Genomic DNA, 20,815 nt, shown 5'->3' with positions numbered 1-20,815 from the left:
TATCTTTATTGTAGCCCTGTATTTTACATTTTTTTGAAATAAGGTATCTGTTAGTTTTCCCACTAGGCTGTGAACCTCAAAAAACAGAAAATGTATCTTATTCATGATTCTATTCCCAAGTATTTGCACAGTTCTTGTTGCAGATGTGAGCTATTTAACAAATGCTTATTGAACTTAACCCCAAAGCAGCTGACTATCCCTTCAGGTATATAGTTCAATGTGGAGTGGTGGTTCAGAAAGAGATTGCTAAAAGATAAGCAAACAAGTGAAACCAATTTTTATTTTATTATAGCTACACTCATTTAGCTATATCTACCTATCTACTTTAAGATAGGTAGATATAGTAGCTACCTATCTATATCTACATTCCAGATTCTGAATTTATTCATAAAAGACAGCTATTTCATTAAACATGTGTATTCTGAGTTCAAATGAAAAAGCCATACAAATTCACTCACTATGTATTTACTGAATGTCTATTAGAACAGGGCTAGTCTTACTGAGATGTAATATTGCTTTTGTTGCACTTAAAGAGGTCTTCTAAGTGCTTGTTTTCCAAAAGTTATAGAAATGATATTTCATCAGTTTTCATGCATAATAGATGAAAATACAATGTCATATTTATCAACAAAAGCAATGAAATGTCTTTTAGATATTCATTAGGCAATCAGTCACCCATCAACAAAGCATAATTCAAATCTCATTTTGACTTTTGCCCGTGAGATTATAACAACTAAATAGAAAATCAAATGTTTTGGGTATATACGTTTTAGTAGAGTAAATCAGAGCTGAAAGTAAAAGAACAAAAAGACTAACAATTCCTATCCTGGACCATGAAAAAAAATTCTTACAGTTTAAACCCTAATCCCATTCACCCTCCAATAAAGAGCAGTTTTTAGCCATATTAGTAGTATAATAAGATATATTTAAAGTTTTTTAAATTTAAGTATGTTGGCAGAATTCATCTAACTTTGAAATAATATTTTAGATGCCAATCACATAGAAGTAAATAAGCTAATTATCATTTTATGTAGAACGAATAAACTGAGAAATGGAGATTCTTCCTTCCAACCTCCTTCCTTCCACAATATTTATTGAGTGGTTATACTCTTCCAACCTCCTTCCTTCCACAATATTTATTGAGTGGTTATACTCTTCCAACCTCCTTCCTTCCACGATATTTATTGAGTGGTTATACTGAGGAAAACATTGTGCTATACTAGCCTCCAGGGCTTCAAAGATAAAGCATTCCTTTATTTATTCCACAAATATTCAGCACCTTCTGCATGCCAGGCACTGTTCGAAGCCTTAGAAATACAGCAGTTAGTGAACAAAGCGCCTGTGCTCTTGGAGTTTATATTCTGGTGCGTGAGACAGACAAGTAAACAAATGGGTAAGGAGTACAGTTACAGACAGGTGCTCTGAAAAGTAAAAGACAGGGTAATGGTATAGAGTATACAATGTTGGAGAGTGGGGCAAGGATGACAGGGTAATAGTATAGAGTATATAAGGTCGGGGAGCAGGGCAAGGATGCTACTTTAGGTAGAATAGCCAGGAAAGTCCACTCTGAGAAGACAGTATTTGAACAGAGCACTGAAAACGCTGAAAAAGTGAGCAATTTGAAGATTAGGAGAGGGGAGAGGTATTCCAGCCAGAGGGAACAGCAAATATAGAGACTCTAAGATGAGACTGAGCTTGGGGTGTTTTCAGCAAGGAAAAAGGGAAGTTGGAACGCAGGGCACCAGGTAGAGTGTGGTAGGACGGAAGGTCTGGAGGGGAGGCATGATCTGAGGATCCTTTGATGAGTTTGGATTTTATTTAAAATTGCCTGGGAAGCCACTCAAGAGATTTAAGCAGGGAAAGTTTGTGAAATGATTCTCTTCTTAGAAAGATCACTCCAACTACCATGTGGAGAAGGAACCATAGAGAAACAAATGGAAGCAAAGAGTTTGGTTAAGAGGCCATTACAACAGTTCAGGAAATAAATAATAGTGTCTTAGATTTCTCTCCACCTAGGTAGAGAGAACTGGTTAAATTGGAGATATATTATAAAGGTAAAGCTGATAGGATTTGTATTGGATTTAGATTTAAGGGAATTGAAGGAGAATAGTCAAAGAAGACTCCTGTGTTTAAGTGATGAAGTGACTAGTAAATAGTGAGCTAAGATAGTAAGTGTAGGCAGAAGTTTGTGGGAAATTGAGATGATATAAGATGCCCCTTAGACATCAAAGTGGAAAAGCCAGGCAGGCAGTTTGATATGTACAACTGGAGCTCAGAAGACAGGTCAGGGCTGGAAGAACAAATTTGGGAGTAATTCACACATAGATGACATTTGAAGCCTAGGGGCTGGATGACATCAGCTAAAGAAGAAATAAATAAAATAAGGCTTAGCACTGACCCAAGTCATAATATCTAGAGCCAATGAGAAAGTTTGAGAAGGTACAGCCAGTGATATAGGAAGAAACCCAGGAAGCAGATCAGGTTTCATGGGCACGTTACCAGTGCAGCACACAGTGCTCTGCACTCAGAAGGGCCCCAGACTTGGTTGCTAAGCTGCCACCAATTCTTACTTATTTTATCTTTGAACTTGTGTTTTGTAGGTGAAGTCTGATGGGACAATGGAGCATGCCAGCGAGGAGAGACGATACACATATTATGTGTATCAGCCATTCCTTGACACCCCATTCATATTCCTGATGCCCCATGAGCACAGAGTTCTAGGGGACCCATGATGCATTGGGTGTTCAATGAGGCTCCAGTCAAGTACATGTAAGTATATTACACCGACAACGGAGCAAGTGGTGGTGTTGGTGCTGACAGCCTTGAGAGGCGGTGCTTTGTGTTCAAACCAGAATTTGCTTTTAAAACAGACAGAAGGCAGTGGTGATCTAAGAAGCATGAACAACCAAAGAACCCTATCCGATCCTTCCTTACTTATGTTACTGCTGTGATTGAATTGGGTCCTGCTGCTTGCTGCGTACAGAATCAGTTACATACTGACAAACGGTAGAAAGGAAAGGTGCTTTTAATCAAAATGCCGGCAATCTGCGGAGACGGTGGACTCAAGTGTTCCCCAAAAACCGCCTCTGAAGATTCTGCTCGGCTATGAAAGTTTTAAAGGAAAGGAAGGAAGCAATCTCAGTTAATCATTGAGGTGAGGGTCAGAGTCATCGCCATTCCCCACTGTGTGCAGGCTTGTCACTCGTGATCTTCCTCTAGATGTCATCTTGTTCATAGAACTTGGTCACACAGTTTGTTTGGAAGATTACTGAAGGGGAAGCTAGGGAAGACATCTTGTTATCTGTTAATTACTTATTCTTCATTTCTACTTCTTTGATCTACGGAAAGAACTGACCAGTTAGGGAAGGTATTTTTATATATATATAAATTTATTTATTTGTTTTTATTTTTGGCCGTGTTGGGTCTTCGTTGCTGTGTGCGGGCTTTCTCTGCTTGCGGAGAGCAGGGGCTACTCTTCGTTGCGGTGCGCAGGCTTCTCATTGCGGTGGCTTCTCTTGTTGCGGAGCACGGGCTCTAGGCGCGCGGGCTACAGTAGTTGTGGCTCGCGGGCTCTAGAGCGCAGGCTCAATAGTTGTGGAGTACGGGCTTAATTGCTCCGTGGCATCTTCCCGGGCCAGGGAAGATGCTAGGGCCAGAGATGAGTAGAGCATGGAGGTGCTTGGTTTAAAAGTTAGTTACAATATAGTTTTGTTAAAGTGACAAGAAAAGGGGCTTCCTGCTGAGGGTCGTTTCCTGCAAAGAGCTGCTTACATTACTTCCCTGTATTAGCCAACCACTCACCCTGAAATGTAGAAGGAGCGGGAAAGATAGAAGAGGCCATAGAGACTTTTCCTTTCTCATCCATAAGCCAAAAATAGACAGTATTGATAGAATGCATGCATTTCAAGAAGTGAAATAAAAATAATTAGATTAGTCTTGTGCAGCACTGTGCTGGAAAAAATTAAAAATATATATGCGTGCATGGGCTACAAAATATGAATTGTGTAATTCATGCGAGTTAAATGCTCTTATATTTTCATTAAATCTGGCATTGCATAATGTAAATTTGGATGGTAAAATTCATGTCGATAATTTAAATTCTAAATTTTTATTTATTTATGAACAACATAGAAAGCAAATTTAAAAAAACATGACAAGTTGAGGGAGAGACAGTGGAAGAAAGGAAAAAGCTTTATAATTTACTACCTTAGGGCGTTTTTTCCTTGCTTTTTGAACAAGGGAAGCCCACATTTTCATCTTGCTCTGGGCTCACAAATTATGTAGCTGGTGCCGCCAGAAGAATATGGTGTCCTGGAGTCCAAGTGAAGAAAGTGATTCCAGGAGGAGGGAGGGATCTGTCAACTATGTCAAATGCTGCTGAGAATTGAGTGAGATAAGAACAGAAAATCAATCATTACCTTTGGCATGGAGACTATCCAGTTAAAGTCAATTCTGTCAGAGATGGTGAAGTATATGTATATAATAATTTAACATTAGTAAAAATAAAGGGGGAGATTTATACACTCATTTTTATCTGTGATGTTTTCTTTTAAATATATTAGCTTTATTCTAATTATGTTTCAAGAATAAATTAGCATTTGTTCAATGATAAAGTGGAATCGCCCTAAAACTGAAACAACTTAAGAAATATAATTAAATTATTACTGTTTATATCTTCTGTTGTGGCAGGTTTAAAAATGTTATTTTTTCTTTCTCTTTATTTTCTTTCTGTTTTTATTTTTCGCCTTTACTTTCAAGATGTCAACACAAAATGGAGTAAATTATAATTAGATCAAATTGGCACAAAAAAGTTTGTTAAATAAAAACATGTATGTTTCCTACATGAAATGTAGTTGTAATACAACGACCAAAACCCTGCCGTCTTCCTTATTATTATTACCGTAAAAATACAATTTTTGAGTTTATTCTGTAGTACCTGAAGTCAGCCACAAGATGGCAGATGTTACCATAGTCAACAAATCGTTACTTGAAACTGGATATAAGATCACTTAAAATTATGATTCTGCAGAAACGTAAAACCCTATTGATTCATTCTCCCCACCCTTCCTGCTCTTGAAGAACTCATTTTGGGGGCTTGAAAAAGCTTTCCCATATACATATACAAGATGGATAATTCAGAAAGCAATTCTGGAGTCCTATCAGCTCCATAAAACATAATATTAAATCACAAAACTGAGTAACAAATTGCATTTAAATGACTATGAAGATGAATGGCAGTGTTGTACTGGAATGTTTTCAACCAAGGCCAAATGGATAACCACATTGATCTTGCATTTTATATCTTACAAAGAAGGACATGATGTAAATAAAGATCACAAAGCAAAGCTAATATATTTACTGCTATGTTAAACTAGTTACAGAGGATTAAAAAAAATTTTGATAAATTGTTTGTTCATTTGATTACTATGTTGGTTATTTGTTCCTTATATGTCAGTTGCAATTGAAGAGTACAGTGAGGAGGAAGAAACCTGAGCTGTTAGAATAATGTTATCTGCAGAGTTTAATGCTGTCCCCTACATATAAAGATTGAATTTTAGAATCTGCTAGAGATTATAATTCTAACTAATCAAATTCCTTTTGTGGGGTTGCACATTATAATACTTATATTTTGACTGATAACTTGAAATATATTTAAGCAAAAGGTGAACCTTCGTAAGTTTGTAATTTTCCTAAGGTAATGCAAGTACTACTCTTCACTTATGAAAAAGGGATTTTTTTTTCTGTTTGACTATTTTGTGAACATTTTATTAAGATAGCTGTGGATATCCTGCAATATTTCATACCAGGTATCTTTTTTTTTTTTTTGGAAAATAGTGAAAGAACAGGAATTGATTAGCATGATGGGAAATTTTGGAACTTGAAAATAAAGAATCAGGGTCAGAAAATAAACCACATTCCCTACTGGAATTCTGCATCACTCCTGACACTCTTTCCTCTCTCATTCCATGATATGTACTCTCTCCTTTATTTTCCTCCCATCTCTCTGCCTGCCCCTTCTCAGTCTCTTCCCTGGGCTCCTCTTCTGTCTCTTCTTTAATTCTTTGGCTCTCAACATTTTTCTTATCACTCTTCACTATTGATTTATAAAATCTTGAGCATTTAATTCATTACCAGTGTTTCAACTGCAATGAATAACTAGTTTCTCTCCAAATCCTATGAGTCAGCATCACATAGGCTTTATATTTAAGCTCTGGCATTAGACTGCTTAGGCTCAAATACTAGTTTGACCACTTAATGGTTAGGTGATATTGATAAATTACTTAACCTCATTGTCTTAGTTTCCTGTCCTGGAATTTTAGAATAATAACTCTAAATCTTGTTGTTAGGTTAGAATGAAGCAATTCATGTAATGCGCTTAGCACAGTATCTGGCAAAAAGTAAGGACCTAATAAATATTCCATCTAGGGCTTTTTCTCAGAAAATAGAGCCATATACAATGGAGATCCTCACTCTGATGTCTTACAAAAAGCTTAAGATGATAGATCCAAATCTTACAAATCAATATATTACCATCCCTAAATCAGTTTCCCCAAAGATGGGAAAACTTCACTGTTTAATATTTAATGTTGTAGAGTTTTTCCTCTAAAGTCAAGAGCAAAGGTACCTACCATATCCATAACATTTATCATTATGTTGCAGATACTAACCAGTGCAATTAGACATGAGAAAGCAATTACTGAAATATGAATAGGAAACAAAGAAGTAAAACTATGTTTATTAAGAGAGGATGTGATTATACAGCTGGAAAATTCAAAAGAATCCATGGAAAAATACAATAATCAACAAGAGAATCTCGATAAAATAACAGGTTATAAAATGAGGATATAAAAATTAATAGCATATGTATGTATATATGTTTACAAACCTATACATAAACATATATTTGTATAAATAAAGAACAGTTTGAATATATAAAGAGAAGACCCCATTTATGATAGAAAATAAAAGAGAAAAAAATACTTTAACATAAAGTTAACAAGAAATGTCCAAAACTTATATGAGCAAAACTGGAAATTTCTTTTGGAAAAAAATAGATCTTAATGAATGGAAAGACATATCAATTCTAGGAGAGAAAGAAAGGCCAACATCATGAAGATGTCAGTTTTCCCTAACTTAAGGGCTAGGAGAAAAAGCCACTTACAGTACTGTAAAGCCTCTGTAATTCAAACAATTCTATATTAGCACATGAATAGGAAGACAAACCAAAGGAAAAAGAGAAAATCCAGAAATATATCCAATTGCATATGGAAATTAATATACATTATATGTGGCATCACACATCACTGGGTAAAAGATGGACTTTTAAATAAATGTTGTTCTGATTACTGGGTAGCCATATGGAGAAAAATTAAATTGGATCCATTTCTTACACCATAAGCCAGGATAAATTCCCAACAGATCAGATATTTAAATCAAAGGTATAAAAAAGCACCATGCATATATTTGAAAAAGCACTTGTGAATTCCTTTATAATCAGGGGATGAGAAAGCATTCCTAAATATGACTCAAAAATCTAGAAGCAATGAGAAAAAAGATTGACAAATTTTATCAGATGAAAATTAAAAATCTTTTCATGGTAAAAATACCATATCAGACACAAAGTAAAAAATACAAATAAGAGCCTGGGAAAAAATATTTGCAAAATATACAGTGAAATGTGTAATGATATATAATACAAAGGTACCTCTAATATATAAAGAGCTTCTAAAAACTGAGATGAAAAAGGCCAAGAACAGATCTACAGAAAATTCATGGAAAAAGATATGAAAATTACTCTGAACTGTATGAAAAGTTGCCCAACCTCATGCACAAGTTGATATAATTGTTCACTGGGTGATGGGTACATGTGTGTTCATTATATACATGTATATCCAAATTAGATGGTGTCATTCATCTGATTGAGAACTTCAGGTGGCTTCTCACAGCCTACAGTAAAAAGTCCACTCCTTAGCATGGCATTTAAGACTTTTTAGAATCTGAGTTTTGCCTAGTTGTTTAGCCAAATCCCTCACTCTTACCCAACTCCACAACATTATGTTTTGGTTGCATCAAAGGTTTTGTTATTCCCCAAATGTGGCATGTATTTTTTCATCTGTCCATGCCCTTCAACATGTTATTTCTGCTGTCCACAGTGCCCTTTTCTCTGTTCTCTGCTTGGGAAAATTCTACCATTCTTCAAAATATACTCAAAGTTCAAGTAGTTGAACTTGCTTGCTCCTTTGAGTTTCCATGACACTTTCCACAGGCATCTATTAAAGCCCTTCTTACACAGTTCTATAATAATTGGCTTTGATGTATGCCTCTGCCATGGATACAGGGTACTTTCTTGCCCGTTTCTTTAGTATTTCTACTACTTAGCACAATGCCTGGCCCGAAAGAGGCATGGAATACATTTGTTGAATAATATTTTTATGCACTTGCCAAAAGACTTCAACATTTCCTATATAGATTTTTCAGGACAGATGTCAAGGGGAATAGAAGCTAGAAAATAGATGTCTTGCAGACTTTGTTTGCTTAGCACCCTGAATTTTGGCTATCAGTCAGGACTTTTAGTTAAACAACATGTATTCAGCTCAAACTAGCTCTGCAAATGGGCAGTGTATTTGTTCTGAAAGGCAAACCTTGGAAAGTAGATTTAGCTTCAGAGACAATGGATCTCTCTCTCTCTCTTTCTCCCTCTCTCTCTCTCTCTCTCTCTCTCTCTCTCTCACACACACACACACACACACACACACACACACACACACACACACTTCTTCCCATTTCCGATTGTTGTCTTCATCATCTTAGGCTGTGATATCCATGAGGCAGGAACTGGTAGCAGATAGTTCGGGGCTTATATTCTTATAGCCTTGTAACTAACAAGGAACAAAGCTATTTCCTGCCAGATTCCGTTAGAAAAATTTCATGAAAATACTCCAATTGGCCTTCTAGCACCCAGGCCCCATCCTGGGGGTTGGGATAATGTGGTCAGCAGCCCCTGTCATGTGGTTCCCATATGAGGACCATATTTTGGAATGTGGGAGGAGCAGCTCCCCAAGACAACAAAGATCTTATCTGGACATGCAAAGGAATGACTCTCCACCATACCTGTGAAGAAAATAACAAGATCCAATGTTGGAATGATGTTATATAATTTTATGATTAAAATTTTCTTATTCCTGATAAATAAATATTGTAACTCAAATACATGATAAAATATATCAATAAAATAAACAACTGATCAGGAATCTTATTTGGACACTTTCATCTTTTGCTTCTCCTTTCTAATTATTATTATTTTTTGTTCTTATCATCTAATTATTTTTTAAATAAGGATACACCCAAAGAGTAAAACTCCCAAACCTAAACTTTCTAAGTTTGATACTTTTTATTATTTTATTCTTTGTCAACCATATACTCTTTGTTCTTTCTTTCACTGAGCATATTTCCCCCAAAACCAACTACAGTATTCAAAAAGAAAAGAAAAAATTGAAGAGAAAAAAAATTTTATATGTGAATAAGTTACTGCTCAAAGATGTTTTGAGAGTAGAAAAAAAAAATGGAGCAACACATCCATGATATTCACTCGTAACCAAATTTTCTGATAGCACTTGTGATGCTGTTCACACTGCTCTGTATCCAGAAAACTGGGATGGCTGGGCAAGTATTACCACCCAACTCTGGGAACTACAGTGAGGAAATGTGATCTCAACTGGTGTGGTAACCCCAACAAGCAGCTTTCTCTTGGATTTATTTGGTCCACATACATTTGATTGCCCATAATGGGCAAAGAACTATCCTAGGAATAGTGGGTAAACGAGAGAAAATCCTCAAAAAGTTAACCCTCCATAGGAAGAGAAGTGTTGCAAAACTGCTAAGTAGGATCTTGAAATAAATAACTTTTCTTAAGCAAATTAAACCCTTAATGCAAAGATATACTTATTTTGCTTATCTGTATTTTTATTACAATGAACATATATTTCAAAGATAATAAAACAAAATTAAATGAAAAGTTATTGTAAAATATAAAAGGGTATGTTCACCATCAATATGTCATCAAATAGGTACAGATCCCATTTCAGCCAGTCACCAGCTGTGTGAATTTGAGCAAGTTAATCTCTCCAAGGTTGGGTTTCTTGGGCTAGAAAATGGAGCTAATAATTCCACCTGCCCAGTGAAGCTGTGAGTATTAAATAAGGTAAAATGTAATAAAGTGCTTAGCACCATGACTGGAATATAGAAGTTGCACAGAACAGATTATGTTCATGATTCTTGATATAAATTTGAAAGAAAATCTCATTTGAAGCTTAGACAAATGCAAAATCTAGGAACAAGTGGTATCTAACCCAGTTTATTCTTTCCCAATAATTGAGCAAATATGAATTCTCTAGACTCTTCCAACTTTATACTGAACCCTCTTAGAAGACTCCTAGGGGTCTCCAGGGCTTGGGCTACTGTTGCCACATGTTTTATTTCTAGTGGCAGGAGCTGGCTAGAACTTTAGAGATCCGTAGAACCAAGTGAACTTTGTCACCGAGAGAACCCATCCTGGGGTTGTTGCCGTCTGCATGTTTTCCTCTAACTGAATCTCAAGTGGGGGAATAAAATGGTGACTTTTCTCTTTCTCCTTGTTCCTACAACTTTATTTTTTCAAAGGTATTCAGAGCAGAAGTGGTGGATGGTGACAGCCCCTTGTTTGCCTCTTCTTTGTCTTCCCTCCACCCTCCCCTCTTATCCCACAGTTCTGGATGGGCTCTTAGTGTTTCTTCCACACAAAGAGAAAGTCAGTTGCTGACTCTCCTACTTAGCTGTCTCCAAAGTTTTCTCACCGCCAAACTGGGCTTTCTTTTGAGAGGGACTTCTTCATTTCTTTCTCTTGTCCAAAATCTACTTAAAAACAACCAAAAAAGGGCATGCAGTTTTACCTTCCTTAGGAGTGTTCAGCCAATTCAGACTGTCAAACTCTTGACTTGAGTTTATTTTTCCCTGACTCATTATTTGAGTAATTTTAGAGATGGAAATTGCATTCTTGTATATAGCAATGCAACAGAAACAAAACAAAACAGAATTCTCACTAACAGAATTCTTGGAAAACAGAATCAATGGCTCTCCAAATATGGTAGCTACTACTACTGGTTCTTCTATTAATGAACATTTAATGAGCACTTACTACTTGTCAGGCAGGGCACAGGCATCATTTATTTAATCATTTTAACAACCTTATGAGTCATAATGATCTTCCCCCCATTTTATAGTTGAGGAAACTATAGCTTAGAGTGGTTAAGTAATTGGACCAAGGCCACCCAGGTGATGAGTGATGGAGTTTGGGACATACTAATTAAAATGTTGAGCTTAATGGATTCTATGATTTACTCAGACAGGAATATAGCCATTGAACTAAATGTTTTAATGTGTGCAAAAGTCCATTCACAAAAGCATGAATTTAGCTCTACAACCTGTTTGCATTGAATGAACAACAAGAGCCATTTATCAATGAATTGTAGTATACTACTCTTTAAGCTTAATCTGTATGACCTACCGTTCCAAGTTTGAGGGCTTCTCAAACTTTAGCACTGAAAAGGAATTTAGAATCTACTTCAGTGTTTTTCCAGCAATGCTCTGGGGCTGTCCAACCCCTCAGGGACTGTCTTGGAAGAAGGGGAAGGGTTATCTTTCACACCTGGTGTTGTTTGGATGCATGATTACTTGATCCTCTACATAATAATGATGTATAGATCATTTTATTTTATTATTTTTAAAATAAATTTATTTATTTTATTTATCTATTTTTGGCTGCGTTGGGTCTTTGTTGCTGCACGCAGGCTTTCTCTAGTTGCGGCGAGCGGGTCTACTCTTCGTTGCGGTGCGCAGGCTTCTCATCGCGGTGGCTTCTCTTGTTGCAGAGCGCGGGCTCTAGGCACACGGGCTCCAGTAGTTGCGGCTTGCCGGCTCTAGAGAGCAGGCTCAGTAGTTGTGAGCTAGTTGTGTCAGCTCAGCAACGGGCTGAGTTGCTCTGTGGCATGTGGGATCTTCCTGGACCAGGGCTCGAACCCATGTCCCCTGCATTGGCAGGCGGATTCTTAACCACTGCACCACCAGGGAAGCCTTAGATCATGTTAAACTACTGCTGTTCTGTAACTCGTTGGTGAGTAACTGGTAGTTCAGAGAATTTGGTGAAGCATCCACCAAACCGATTATCTAAATGTTTAAATTTTCAGTCAGTTTTGGTGGTAGTGTGACTTTGGTTGCCTGACTTGACAAGGAACTGGCCCTATTTTAATGTCAACAGTATTGAAGCATCAGACAAGCAGAAGGAACAGTCAGGAATTTGCTCTTTGGGGGCAAACCCTCTCAAGAGGACACACAGCCTTCTCTTCAATGTAAGCTGGACCTTCAATGGGGAGTATTTCTTAAGTTTGTTTTTTCAACTTTAACACATTTTCATAAAGACAATTGTGAGATTGCAGTATGGGAACTGTATCTCAAAAGGTGGTAGTAAGTACCTAGTTATTTATGCAGAAATCTTGGAGTACTCAAGGCTAGTTTCACAGCAAATAAAATATTTTTTAATTATTCATAGTAAAGTAACAAAAACAGTACCTTCAAATTATGACTGAAAAATTAGCTAGCATTTATTTCGCCACTCTCCATTGTTAAAAAACAAAATTCAGCTGAGTAAATTTGAAGATGTAATTGGCTTTATTCAGTGATTCATGAATTGGGCAGCATCCTGTCTAGAAAGTAGAAAGGAGCTCCAAGGAGCTCTAGCAAGTAGAAAGGAGCTCCATTTGTACGAAATGGAAGGCTTTTATAGGCTGAAGGGGGTGGGAAAAGGAAGTTTCCAACAAGAAGTGGATTTGTTCAGGCAAGGTTACCTTCCTTTAGGGGAGAGACAAGAGTCTGTCAAACAAATTACCTCACTAGTGCTGATCAGGTAATCCCAGGTTGACTGGGGAAAGGTCACATTCCTGGGAGAGGGTGAAACTGCAGTTAGTTTAGTTGTTAGGTCTTGGTTTGCTGTCCTGGGGCAAGTGACTCCATTTGGGGCCTGTTGTTCATTTTTATTTTTTTAGCACATGTTAGCTGTATTATTTTATTCTCACAATGCCTATGAACTAGGTATTATCATCATATTGATCTCGGGTGACCTCAACCTGCAGCAGCTTGGAGGATTTCGGTTTCTGGCCAGAGACTGAAGTCAGGCTGTAGCAGTGAGAGCGCTGAATCCTAGCCACTAGAGGGACCAGTGGTCAGTGACAAGGCCCTGGCCCGTCAGCTGTGTAGAAATGAATTTCCACATAGAGACGGAAAGTAGTGAAACAAGTAAAGTGTTTATTAGGAGGAAAAAGGGTATGTGTGGGTAGATACAGGTGAACTCAGAGAGAGAGTGGCGCCCTCCTGGTAGTTTGAATCACTTATGGGGCATTTCTTCCGGGTTTGCTTTGGCCAATCATCTTTCTTTGCCTGGTTCTGAGTCCATATTTGGTTTGTCTCAGGGTCCTCCCACGTGTGCACGTGCATCTCTTAGCCAAGGTGGATTCTAGTGAAGAGGCCTATGGGTAGTTTAACATCACTTACTATGAGGTGATGCCCCCTCTTTTTAGACCTCCGAGGAGGCTTTCTGTGCATTTATAGTTGGGAAGGTATCCTTGACCTCGAGAATGAGAAATATGTGGTCTCTATCTTTTATCTGGGAGGGCTCAGGTCTTCTCTCACTCCTGCTGTTTCAGAGTATCTGTCCACAGGGGACAAACTCCAGTTGCCCAGCCTGGGGCCCATCTATCTCCTGCCTCACTATCAGTTCTTGTGCTGCTTTAACTGAGGCCTGGAAAGACTTCACCAACAAAATTCCTAACCATTATGTCCATCATTGGCATCACATGGATTTCTAAAGGGGTGAAGTTCAGGAAAAGAATGAAAATTGAATTAATAATTGTGTATATGAGTATTTATGTAATTAGAATTATCTTCAATGTCAAGTAACATAAAGTTTAAAATAGAGCCCCCTAACTTTGTAAAGACATGATTGAGCGGGAAGGGTAGTTTTCATTTACGTAAGAGAATACTGCAGCTGTTCATGATGTTGTGAATGAATAGTTGTAATGAAAACATATTTATTGACAACCATCACAGTCTGCTCTAATATATTCTTTTACATTTTGGATCAGTTTTGTTAGTAAAGGGTATTTGTTCCACTTCAAAGACAGATGATGTATTAGCATTCCCTGCTGGCATTGACAGGGAAGGAGCTTTTCAGCTCCGACTGGCAAGTGAGAAACCACCAAGGAGACAGACAAAATATTTGTTTTGAACCCAATCTCAGTAATGTCTTTATTTTACATTAGGAATTCAACTCTTAACTTTCAATTGTTGCTCTTTTCCCCCAGGGCTTGTTGTATCCTTCCTTCCTGAAATAACAGCAAAGGGATGCAGGAATGCATGTCAGGAAGGCAGAGACGCTTGGGGACAGTCATTGATTGCAGGAGCTTTCCAAATAAAATAACAAAATATGGGCTTAGGGAAAAAAGATACTTGAAAAGTTTACATAAATCTTTTTGACCTAGAGTAATTAGCAATAACTTTTAATTGCTTTTATTAAAATTTTTTTTAATTACTTCAAAATTTCCTAAATTGCAAATTTTAAAAACATCAGTGCAATTGAACATCATATGTTTCACAATGACTATACTCAAGAATAATTTAGGAAAGTATTATCAGAAGATTTGTTAAAGTTTAAATACGGGTAGATATACTATCTAGTCCCTATGTGTACCAGAAATATTTCTGCTCTCTAGTAACAAATCTGCTTGTCTGGATTGCTAAAATAACACGTTTGAATAATTCCATGCTGTGCAGTCACCACAGAATACAACTCAAAACACAGCTTTGTCAGTTACTAAATATCTGCTTTTAGGAACAGAATGAAGGGTGAGAGTCTTACCACCTGAGGCTTGGCCATGCCCACACCTCAGTTCTTTCAAGCGTCTTAATGACCAACAGTTGTCTTGTGAGCCCCCGGAAGAGGTGAGTGATGTAAGACTCAGGCAGGCATTGTGATACTCTGGCTGGGGAGAGGAGACTTTCTTCTATGAAGCAGGAAGGGGGAAGAAGGACCTTATATTCATTTATAAAAGAGCAAACTTCAAAAATGCTACTGGAAATGTATACTGAGAGCATATGTTTGAAAGAAGTTCCATTTTGGTTTTTGTCCAGTGGAATATTACGAACCTATCATTTTATTGAGAGCCCAACACTTTTTCTCTAACCAGCAGGGTATAGGAAGCATTTTTCCAACCAATATTTGGTGTCCTCTTAATCATTAACCTGTTCTAAAGCTTAAGAGTTCGTGTATACACAATAAAGCTGAAAAAAAGTTTGTGTTTGTCACTGATATTTTAACTTATTAATAATCTAAAAGGTAAAATCAATGTGATACACCATATAAACAAATTGAAGAATAAAAACCATATGATCATCTCAATAGATGCAGAAAAAGCTTCTGACAAAATTCAACACCCATTTATGATAAAAACTGTCCAGAAAGTGGGCATTGAGGGAACCTACCTTGACATAATAAAGGCTATATACGACAAACTCACAACAAACATCATTCTCAATGGTGAAAAACTGAAAGCATTCCCTCTAAGATCAGGAATAAGACAAGGATGTCCACTCTCACCACTATTATTCAACATAGATTTGGAAGTCCTAGCCACAACAATCAGGGAAGAAAAAGAAATAAAAGGAATACGAATTGGAAAAGAAGTAAAACAGTCACTGTTTGCAGATGACATGAGAATATACATACCTAGAGAATCCCAAAGATGCCACCAGAAAACTACTAGAGCTAATCAATGAATTTGATAAAGTAGCAGGATACAAAATTAATGCACAGAAATCTCTTGCATTCCTATACACTAACAATGAAAGATCAGAAAGAGAAATTAAGGAAACAATCCCATTCACCATTGCAACAAAAGGAATAAAATACCTAGGAATAAACCTACCTAAGGAGGTAAAAGGTCTGTACTCAAAAAACCATAAGACACTGATGAAAGAACTCAAAGATGACAGAAACAGATGGAGAGATATACCATGTTCCTGGATTGGAGGAATCAATATTGTGAAAAATGACTATACTATCCAAAGCAATCTACAGAGTCAATGAAATCCCTATCAAATTACCAATGACATTTTTACAGAACTAGAAAAAAAATCTTAAAATTTGTGTGGAAACACAAAAGACCCTGAATAGCCAAAGGAATCTTGAGGAAAAAAAGCAGAGCTGGAGGAATCAGTCTCCCTGACTTCAGACTATACTACAAAGCTACGGTAGTCAAGACAATATGGTACTAACACAAAAATAGAAATATAGATCAATGGAACAGGATAGAATGCCCAGAGATAAACCCACACACCTATGGTCAACTAATCTATGACAAAGGAGGCAAGGATATATAATGGAGAAAAGACAGTCTCTTCAATAAGTGGTGCTGGGAAAACTGGACAGCTACATGTAAAGGAATGAAATTAGAACACTCCTTAACACCATACACAAAAATAAACTCAAAATGTATTAGAGACCTAAATGTAAGACCAAACACTATAAAACTCTTAGAGCAAAACATGGGAAGAACACTCTATGACATAAATCACAGCAAGATCTTTTTTGACCCACCTCCTAGAGTTATGGAAATAAAACCAAAAATAAACAAATGGGACCTAATGAAACTTAAAAGCTTCTGCACAGCGAAGGAAACTATAAACAAGATGAAAAGACAACCTCAGAATGGGAGAAAATATTTGCAAATGAATCAATGGACAAACGATTAATCTCCAAAATATATAAATAGCTCATGCAGCCCAATATCAAAAAAGGAAACAACCCAATCAAAAAATGGGCAGAAGACCTAAATAGACATTTCTCCAAAGAAGACATACAGATGGCCAAGAGGCACATGAAAAGCTGCTCAACATCACGAATTATTAGAGAAATGCAAATCAAAACTACAATGAGGAATCACCTCACACCGGTTAGAATGGGCATCATCAGAAAATCTACAAACAACAAATGCTGGAGAGGGTGTGGAGAAAAGGGAACCCTTTTCCACTGTTGGTGGGAATATAAATTGATACAGCCACTATGGAGAACAGTATGGAGGTTCCTTAAAAAACTAAAAATAGAACTACCATGTGACCCAGCAATCCCACTACTGGGCATATACCCAGAGAAAACTATAATTCAAAAAGGCACATGCACCCCAATGTTCATTGCAGCACTATTTACAATAGCCAGGTCATGGAAGCAACTTAAATGCCCATCAGCAGATGAATGGATAAAGAAGATGTGGTACATATATACAATGGAATATTACTCAGTCATAAAAAGGAACGAAATTGGGTCATTTGTAGAGATGTGGATGGATCTAGAGACTGTCATACAGAGCGAAGTAAGTCAGAAAGAGAAAAACAAATATCGTATATTAACGCATATATGTGAAATCTAGAAAAATGGTACAGTTTAACCGCTTTGCAGGGCAGAAATAAGAGACACAGATGTAGAGAACAAATATATGGACACCAACTGGGGGAAGCGGTGGGTGGAGGTGTAGTGGTGTGATGAATTGGGAGATTGGGATTGACATCTATACACTAATATGTATACATTAGATAACTAATAAGAACCTGCTGTATAGCACAGGGAACTCCACTTTGCTGTACAGTAGAATCTAACACAACATTGTATAACAACTACACCTCAATTAAAAAAAAACTTGATTATATCCTGAATGTTAGTTTAGTAGAAAGGAAGATATGTGTAACACGAATAAATAAGAATAAATGCAAAGAGTGGAGAAAGTACAAGAAGTTTTACTGTGATGTATCTTGTACATCTTACTTATTAGTGTGTGACTGAATCAATCTTATGTGTAGCTAAAAAAATGAAGAGATTACAATTAAAATGTCAAAAAGTATTTACAATGAGTTTAATGCTGCTTTCTGTTTCTGGAAATTTCCCTAGTGTTCCCCCCCTCCCCCTCCGGCCTACTGGAAAGAGTTCATAGATTAGAGCGCTAGTTCATAAATTGTCATTTATATCATTTTATTTTTGAGAATTTTAGCAATGAAATGTACTTAAAATTTTGACCCCACTAATGTAAAATCTAGTCTAGATTATAATATGTTGGCTTAGAAAACTTATTGGATTTTTAATTACAAAGGCAATATATAATTTTACCAGAAAGTGTTGCATAATAGTAGTGATAGCAGACATCCTTGTCTTTTTGCCACTTCAAGTGGGAATGAACTTAAAACTTCAGCATTCAGAAAAGTCAGTGACGTTTTTCTTTTCTTTCCCTTTTTTGTTTTAAAAAAATAAGGTGCCAGTATCCACACTTTTATACACTGTAAGTTGTCTTCCCCATCTTTTTCATGTTTATCCTACTTTAATCGCTTCTCTTTTTCATTGGAATATGAATATCTTATTTATTTCAAATGAGTGAATAGGTCAACCTCAGTAAAGGGGGGAAAATGAGAAGGAGGAAATAATGAAGAAGAAAAGAAGAGGGAGGAGGAGGAAGAACACTGGCAGCCATTCATAAAAAACTCCCCACAGCGTAGCTTATATGGTCAACGTATTCCCCACTCCTGCAAAAAAATACCGCCAATAAGGTTTTAGACCATGGTCTTCCAAATATTTTCACATGTATTCATAAATAGATATGTAGACTTTCTCTAATTAGACATAGGCATATTTCTCTATATGTTTATGCTTTTTCACTTAGTATGTTGTGGGCATTATTTAATGTCAATATGTAGAGATCTAAACGACCATTCTAAATTACTGAATGTATGACTATACAATACATTATTTAACCAGGCCCTTCTTAATAGATGTTTGTAAAATTTGTTCAGTGATTTTTCTATTGAGAACAATGAATGAACCTACTTTTACATACATTTTTGCCCAACCGCCTAAACAGTTCCTTAAGATGAATTTTAATGAAATTAAGTTTTTAAAAGTGTGTGCACTTTAAAAAAACAACACAGATGGTCCCCGAGTTATAGTAGTTCAATTTACGATTTTTTGATTTTACGAGGATACAAAAGCTATATGCATTGAGTAGAAACTATACTTTGAAGTTTAGAATTTTGATCTTTTCCCGGGTTAGCAATATGTAGTATGAGAGTCTCTTGTGACGCCGGGCAGCAGCAGGAGCCACGGTTCCTGGTCAGCCACGTGATCATGAGGGTAAACCACCAATATACTTGCAACCGTTCTGTATCCACACAGCCATTCTGGTTTTCATTTTCAGTACAGTATTCAATAACTGACATGAGATACTCAACACTTTATTACAAAATAGGCTTCGTGTTAGATGATCTTGCCCAACTGTAGGCTAATGCAGTGTTTTGAACACGTTTAAGGTAGGCTAGGCTCTGATGTTCGGTAGTTTAGGTGTCTTAAATGCATTTTCGACTTACAGTATTTTCAGCTTATGATGGGTTTATGGGGTGTAATCCTATCGTTAGTTGAGAAAGATCTGTATATACATTTCAGTCGTCCTTAAATTCTATACCAAGTTACACCCTTACCATTAGTGAAGAGAATTTATTTATATACACCTTCAGATAGATAAAATTTATCTATCTTTTTATTACTTATTTATTATTTATTTATTACTTATTTATTTATATACACCTTCAGATAGATAAAATTTATCTATCTTTTTATTACTTATTTATTATTTATTTATTACTTATTTATTTATATACACCTTCAGATAGATAAAATTTATCTATCTTTTTATTACTCTTAGCAGATCTCTTTTTAGAAGTCTGGGAAAGCAGGAAGAGAAGAAAAGAAAAATGTCCACAAAACTGTTGTGATCCTTCAGTCTATTTAGGAGTGAACTGGTGACTTACATCAATTTTCAGCTTATACATTTAATTTTCCTGGGGAAGTTCTTCAACCTCTTCTGCAAAATTCAGTTTTAATTTCTATTTGTCTACATCCTTTCATATGTGATTTGGGTGCAGGCTATTGAATATAATGGAAGACATTTCTTAGGCTTCCCTTGAGCTATTTCATAGTTCCTGCTTTAATAGACAGGAGATAGTTAAGAAATAATGATTCAGCTATTTCCTACAGATTTCTCAATTCTACATTCAATAAAGAAAATGTGAATTCCTGGAAGGTATGGTATTTGTGAGGTATTTAAGGTCAGTTCCCATGGAGGGCCTGGACATACCCACACCCAGCTCATAGAATTCCATGTTGCAGAATCTGCTAGTTTGGTGAATTGGCAAATGCGATTTGAGCATCACCATGTGAGTTGCAGGTTCCTTTAGTGTCAGAATATTTTATAGTAAAGTTTAACTGTTGACTAAAATGGCAGCAATGTTTTTTCAGTTTTGGCAGTCATGAAGGGGAGCCTTGATGGATAAAATCTTGCTTATCTCATGATCTGGATTATGAACGTGAAAGGATATTACTAAAACCAAAAGCATAAATAGGCAATATGTTGCTCCACCTTTAATTGGTTTACTTAATGAATCATAGTGATGAATTCCCTAATGCTGAACCATGAGATGGATTTTAAAATATAGAGATAAAATAAATGGATAAGATGATATGAGTGGGATATATTCAAGTTTTGAGTACTTATTCCTAAACTGAAGAAAATGTCTCAGAATATTTAACCAGAATATGAAACATTAGAACTATGAAACTGTTGCTGCAAAACCCAAGCATTGCCTGTTGGCAAGGGTGGGGATTTCGTTTAGAATGGAACAGCAGGTACAGGTGGAA

The 20,815-nt window shown here is 36.5% G+C and overlaps 1 long non-coding RNA gene across 2 annotated transcripts in view; it reads left to right on the top strand.

Annotated features, from left to right (window-relative positions):
- The window catches only part of LOC132520982 (uncharacterized), a 207,481-nt gene that overhangs the window by 117,032 nt on the left and 69,634 nt on the right, over positions 1–20,815 (top strand). For both annotated transcript variants that reach the window (XR_009540671.1, XR_009540670.1), the window contains exon 3: positions 2,601–2,769. This is a non-coding gene — a long non-coding RNA (uncharacterized LOC132520982). The remainder of the gene's footprint in view (positions 1–2,600; positions 2,770–20,815) is intronic.

Source organism: Lagenorhynchus albirostris, chromosome 5, assembly GCF_949774975.1.
Source record: "Lagenorhynchus albirostris chromosome 5, mLagAlb1.1, whole genome shotgun sequence".
Taxonomy (NCBI): Eukaryota; Metazoa; Chordata; class Mammalia; order Artiodactyla; family Delphinidae; genus Lagenorhynchus; species Lagenorhynchus albirostris.
The sequence above is the reverse complement of the archived record's forward strand: the minus strand, read 5'-3'. Positions and strand labels throughout refer to the sequence as shown.